Source organism: Tamandua tetradactyla, chromosome 7, assembly GCF_023851605.1.
Source record: "Tamandua tetradactyla isolate mTamTet1 chromosome 7, mTamTet1.pri, whole genome shotgun sequence".
NCBI lineage: Eukaryota > Metazoa > Chordata > Mammalia > Pilosa > Myrmecophagidae > Tamandua > Tamandua tetradactyla.
The window spans coordinates 73,002,056-73,009,084 of NC_135333.1; the positions used below are offsets into that span (position 1 = coordinate 73,002,056).

Sequence of the window (7,029 nt, forward strand, 5' to 3'; positions counted from 1 at the left end):
GCAGTTGGTTCATGTCGTCTAGGGAGGCCAAAATAAATAATAATAAATAAATAGCTGGACCATCTTTAGAAAGTGGGAAAAATAAAAAGGAGAAGGAGAAGGAAGAGAAGAAGTTGTTGTTAGGCATTGGGGGCCTATAGAAAACGAAAACAAAATTCTAGAAGGAAACGACTAAGAAAGCAAAGGAGTTACTTATATGAACTCTTACTGAATATGTGCTCATAAAAACAAAACTTCAATTAATAAATCTACAATTAGCAAATACACTTAAAGCATAAGCAGACAATAATTTTCAGCTAGTAGAACAATCAGAGAGAAAATAAAAATATAGAGTATGTACAATATGTTTGAAAGAAAATTAAAATGTTCATTCTGTGAAAATTGGTAACCTAATAACAAGACTGTTTAAATAAAAAAAAAAATTGGGGGCGGTGCGACAATGGTCAGTGGCAGAATTCTGACCTGCCATGCCAAGGGCCCGGGTTCGAATCCCGATGTCTGCCCATGCGAAAAAAAAAATTGATATAAACGGGTGTGTGGCGCCTCCCCTCACCATCACCCATCCCCCCACCCCACCCCCCGTCTTCAGCACCTGTCCCCGCGGTGCAGACGCCCCGGTCGGAAAAGAAGGAGCGTCATTCAAAAACATGCATCTGTGTACGACTCCCTGATTCTTCAGTCCGGGCTGTGCTTCAGGTCCCCTGCCCGCCGGAGGGAGCGGCGCAATCCGAAGACCCAGGACTTTCAGAAGCTATGCGGAGCAGACCAGGAAGCCACACCGCTCTGCAGACTGTGATTCAGTCGGCAGAGGAGGCTCAAGGGGAAAAGGCGGCAAGCATCGTAACGTAAATCACCCAGACCCACTGAGTGTGACAGCCCTAGGAAGATAATGGCATCTTCAGGCAAGAATGGACCGCAGTTATCCTGAAGTAGAACACAATGTAGAAAGGGGAGAACAGAACCCTGAACGTTCTGAAGACAGCACAGCAGAAAAGCACCTTCCAGCGACTGGGAGCATCTTTACCTGTAGGTGCCGGCTTGGGCCAGTGGCTTCGCGTTGAGATGAAGGAACTTGCCTACCATTCTCCTGAAAACCTCTTTCTCTCCTAATTCATGAGCCAGCAGGATGCGATCGCGGCACGTTCAGAACGCCTTCTCAGAGCTGTGTCCAAAGGCCAAGCAGAGAATGTGGTTCGGCTCATCCACACAGGCGCCAAGGTAGCGGTTACCAAGCATGGCCGGACTCCCCTGCATCTTGCTGCCCATAAGGGCCATCTTGCTGTGGTCCAGATCTTGCTGAAGGCTGGCTGCGACCTCGGTGTCCAGGACGATGGGGGTCAGACCGCTCCGCACCGGGCAAGGTCGTGGGGAACTCTGAAATCATCGCCGCACTCATCCAGGAGGGCTGTGCTTTGGACAGACAAGACAAGGACGGGATCACGGCCCTGCACGAAGCATCCTGGCATGGTTTCAGCCAGTCAGCCAAGCTACTCCTTAAAGCAGGAGCTAAGGTGCTTGCCAAGACTAAGGCGGGAAGAACCGCGATGTACCTCGTCTGCCAGAACAGCCACGCCCAGACCGCGCGCGCCCTCCTGCTGGCCGGGGCCTGTGCGGACCTCAGGAACAATGTGGGTGACACCTGTGTGCACGTTGCCGCGCACTGTAATCCCTTGTGCATCATCAGGCTCCTCCTCAGTGCTGTCTGTTCTGTCCATGAAAAGAACCAGGCTGGAGACACAGCACTTCATAACTGCCGCTGCACTAAATCACAAGAAGGTGGTTAAAATTTTATTGGAAGCTGGAGCAGATGGGACCATTGTTAATAATGCAGGCCAGACTCCACTGGAGACTGCCCCAAACCACAGTAACCCGGAAGTCGCTCTTCTCCTCACTACAGCTCCCCAGGCCTTGCGCTTCAGTGGTGGGCGAAGCCTGAGAAAAAAGAGAGAGCAGCTCAAGGAAGAGAGGAGAGCCCAGTCTGTGCCAAGAGATGAAGTGGCCCAAAGCAAGGGCAGGGTCTCAGCAGGAGATACCCCTAGCAGTGAGCAGGCTGCAGGAAGAAAAGAAGAAGCCAGAGAAGATTTCCTGTCAGCTTCCCTGGAGCCCAGAGCAAAGGACCCAGGAGGAAAAAAATCAAGGCCCAAGGTGTCAGCATTTTCTGACCCCGTCCCACCCCCGGCCCAGCAGCCTGGACACCAGAAGAACGTGCATACTCACAGTCACCCTGAAAAGACGGGCAGGCATCGATGTTCATCTCCGCCCCCGCCCCACCAATTCAGAGCATACCAGCTGTGTACATTATACCCGAGCAAGGATGGCAAAAGGATGCAGGCACCAATAAATGGTTGTCGATGTGGACCACTCATCAATAAGCTGGAGAATCAGTTGGAGGCAACTGTGGAGGAGATAAAAGCAGAGCTGTGAGCTGTTCAGGATAAAATGAATATAAAACTGGGGCATACGGGGAATAAGACCCAGCACCAACTGCGCGCTCTGGACAAGCTGATGGTCGAACGACTCTCAGCTGAGAAAACCGAGTGCCTGAATCGTCTACAATAGCACTCAGACACAGAGAAGCACGGGAGAGAAATGACAGATGTCATTGGTGGATGAATTAAAAACCTGGTGCATGTTAAAAATTTAAAATCTGGAACTGAAGCTTTCTGGAGAGTCTAGGGTCTCCAGGACTAAATCCACACCATCGATTTGTGAGTCCTCTACAGGTGTTGATCAGTCAGTGGTGACGACAGGTCCAGCAGCAGCTTCAGACAGTTCCCCTCAGGTGGTGAGGCCCAAGGAAAAGACCTTCAACTCCACTGCTACCCCCGGACTTCAGCAGGAGCTTTCTTCTTCTGATCGTACAGGCTCCCAGCTGAGGAATGTCAAGGTCCAGACAGCCTTGCTACCCCTGAATGAGGCCGCCACGTGTGATCAGCAGGCTGGGCCCTATGTCAACAGAGGCGCCCAGACAGAGATGCCTGGGAAAAGTGGGCAGGCGAGGCATCGAGCCCAGCATCCAGCCCCTCGCATCCCCTGTGGACAGCCACCACCAGCGGTGGGCAGCGAGCAGACTGGCTCTCATATTCGAGACACCTCCCAAGCTCTAGAGCTCACCCAGTTTTTTTCTGAGGCTGTTTTTACCCAGATGGGAAAGTGGTATGAAAGGAAAATTGAAGAAGCACGAAGCCAAGCCAATCAGAAAGCCCAGCAAGACAAAGCTGCACTGAGAGAACACGTTAAAAGTTTCGAAGAGGAACTTGCTAAACTAAGGACAAAAGTGAAGAAGGAAAATTAGGGCCTGGGACAAGGAATGAGAAGGGATTATTGAAGATCTCAGGTTTAGGAACTCAGGATAGCTCTGCCCAAGGTGTCAACTCTGCACATAAAAAATCTCTACGTTCAGAAATGTGCCAGACACATGTTTCCTATTCCCTGATTTATGGATACTTCAGCAATTAAACTGAAACCAGGGGAAGCTAGCTTCGTTTCAGATTTCATTACAAAATCCAAAGCTCAGTCCTGGTTCATCTGAATTTCAAAAGTTCAGGTTAAATGAGCCACGCTAAGAGCTGAATGATGTGAAGGCCTAAACCCACAAATTCAGGATACATAAAATAATATGAATGAAAAACAAGAAGAAAAATTTAATCCCTTGTGAATGGAAGTCAGGTCGTCATTCATATAAACTTAAGCACACCTGCTGTGCCTGGACAAGAGTATCTTGAAGAGCTATAAACCTGAGACACACTAAACCCTTTCTCTCCAATTCATAATATTCAAAATGCTGACATGTTAACCGTACCAAACAGATTTTGAAGATAAAGAGATTTTCATGATGTCACAAATAATCTTAAAATTATTTGAAGTGTCAGAGTGTATATTTAAATAATGAATAATTGGCTAATAGCACTGGAAATGCTTGCTAATAATGAGCTAAATCGAGAAAGTTTCAAATCATTTGATCATGGTTTCTGTATTTTGGTAAAAAAATTTACTAATTAATCTTAGTGGGGATTTTAAAGCAGATTAATTGAAAAAGTATTCACTTAATAATTACTTGAAACTTCTATAACCTCTTCATAGTCAGACCTGACTAACTTAGAGTACTTTCTGAATTTGAGCTTTTGGCTCTAAATTTTATAAAGAAATAAGACTGGGTGGGCCACGGTGGCTCAGCAGGCAAGAATGCTTGCCTGCCATGTCAGAGGACCCAGGTTCGATTCCCGATGCCTGCCCATGTAGAAAAAAAGAAATAAGACTACTTCTTGAAAGTATTTTCTTTTGAATTAAGTTCTATCACTGAATTACCTTAAAAGCTTGCCACTACTTTGCAGTGACTATGTTAGGTTAAATAATTTAATAACTCAATTTAGAACTCACTGTTCCCAGCCTCGTGGAGCCCAAAGTATTTTACTTTGGTCCATAATGAAATACAAACACAGACATAAAGTTGTAAAAGCAGTTTGAGTATGTTGAGACTTGGGTTTAATTCTCATCCAGGTTTCTTGTGCCTTGGAATATAGGATTATATTCATCTCCTCAAAATTACATCTATGCATAGAAATTTCAATTCTATTTCTATAAACGAATATTAACCAGAAATCTAGTAACTATTGTCCATAATTGTGCATATAATGCTGTCATTGAGCCAAAGAGAAAATGATACTTCTTGAAATGGGGATGCCAAGTTAAACAGAAAGTATGCTTCTAGTCCCTTAGTTTTTTGCTTATCAAGTTCACATTAAAAAAAAATTTTTATAGTGATAATCCATGGATGCAGACATTTTTAATAATAAAATAATTCAGTAGATGTATGTGACCATTAAAGACCCTGAGTGTGGAATTAATTTGATATTCTCATGTGTTTGTAAGCTTATATTATTCCTCAACTAGGTAGGTAGACTGCCAGTCGCTCCCCAGAACTCTTGTCTGACTGCTAATGTGGAGGTACTTTGCTCTTTTTGTTTCCCTATTTTTTCCTAACAGAGAATCACAGAATTTTAGAGCTTGACAGTACTTTCAGTTTTCTAAATCCATCCCCAGCAAGATACCACTAACCCTTTTAGATTGATTCCCCAAGTTGCTTAATACTCAAAGGTATTGAGTTTACTCAAAGAGTGGTTCAATAAGTTGTGTTCCAAGCAGAAGTAATTTTCACTTTTATCTCCTGTTGTTGGAAAGGATATCCTTGTAGAAAAATGCTGAAAACAAATGGAATTCTATTAAAGTCAGAGCATAAAGTTCTCTGGTGGGAAGTATTTTACGCATACCTTCTACCCACCCAAAGCAGGGAGGTCATCCTCGAAGAGCATATTTTTGTGAAAAGTCACAGTTCTGGAAGAGCCAAGAGAGGAATGAGAAAAGTCAAATGGGCCTAGGTGTGGCAAATGCTTAAATGATTATTTCTTGCCTCTTGTAGACTTTCATAGAAGAGAAAAGCAATAGAGACAAGGAAACAGAGCGAGTCAGCCAGCCTAGTAATCCTAAAGATGGCAGCCTCACAATTAAGACCAATGTAGTAGTCTTTCACCAAATGTTTTGGTTTGTTTATGTTCTTTGGCACTGTCTAAAAGTTAAATCCAGCTCCAGTGTGAAATTTTCCTAATTTTTTCCCCTTTGTGCTATCTGCTAAACTGACTAAATGCCACCACTGTAGTTTTCCAAAGAAAAAGAACTACAAACAATTTATTACTTGTCATGTAGGTGGCGTTTTAAACCAAAGCTGAACTTTCAATAGCAGTGGGAAAGCATCGTGTAAAACAAGTTGTACAATATCGCAGTGTTGCTCTTTTGTTGTTGTTGTTAGTGCGTTATTGTGTTGGGCAACTAAATATCTGTGATAGATTGAATACATTAGTTCTAGTCTTATTTTTAACCCTCATAGTCCGAAATAAATTAAGCAGTTTTCATGTTTATACCTTCTGGTTGAGTCAAAAGTTAATAACCTTGACACGCATGTTATTTGTCTAATTTTATCACCTTTAACTTGTGTCTCTTCCAAGTATTAAACATTGCTCCCAATACAATGGATATTAAATTTCATATTAAAAAATGAATGTGTGAAAAAAATGGATGTGTGGGAAGAAAAAGAAAAATTCCCATAAACAAATATCAGCATGAATTTTTAAAATGTACATCCACGTTATCAAGATGTTCTGTAGGCTATGACTTAACGTTACTATGCACGCACTCAGATGTGATTAAATTTTATGCAATAATACCAGCAAGTAGGTGGGGGGCAGGCCACTCAGCAGGCAGAGTTCTTGCCTGCCATGCCGGAGATCCGGGCTTGATTCCCGGTGGCTGCCACGAGAAAAAAAGAAGGCAAGTAGGTGATAACTCCCAAATTCAAGATCGTGGTTACTTCTGGTGGGAGGTAGTGAGACGGATATGGTCTAATATGGTTTACAACTGAATTGATAATATTTCTGCTTTTAATTTGAGTGGTGGTTGCAGTAGTGTGTATTTTACTATTTTGATTGATACAATTAGACATATGCTAAATGAATCCTCAGTCATAGTGAAATAACATATCACAGAGTTCCCAGAAAGCAACACTAAAGTAGAACAGAGGTCAGGGCACTTTTACTGTAAAGGGGCATATGGAAAATATTTGTAGGCCATACGCTGTCTGTTGCAATTACTCAACTCAGCCCTTCTAGTGTGAAAACAGCCTGAGACAATTGTAAATGAATGGATATGGCTAACACTGTTACAATAATTCATTTTTATCAAACTATATTTACAAAATAGGTCTGTGGGTCATATTTGTCCCATGGGCCAAAATATACTAACACCTGGTGTGCATAAAAAAATAAATATACATTTTATTCTTTCATTTAATTAAAAGATCATTGATATAAGACATGATAAGTTTCAGTAAGATCATATGAGAAGGCATAATGATATTCTGAGTAAAACAAAATTATCTAATACTAAATTCTAAAAGATATACAAAGGAAGGAAGGCACTTTTTGTGGTGGTGTTTCAAGTTGGACAATAAACGTGCTTATTCAACACTGTTTTTTT

At 42.8% G+C, this 7,029-nt stretch overlaps 1 pseudogene; it reads left to right on the plus strand.

The window, feature by feature from the left end:
- Positions 1–1,113: 1,113 nt before the first annotated feature.
- Positions 1,114–3,295, plus strand: LOC143691497 (ankyrin repeat domain-containing protein 6 pseudogene; annotated as a pseudogene).
- The last annotated feature ends 3,734 nt before the right edge of the window (positions 3,296–7,029 follow it).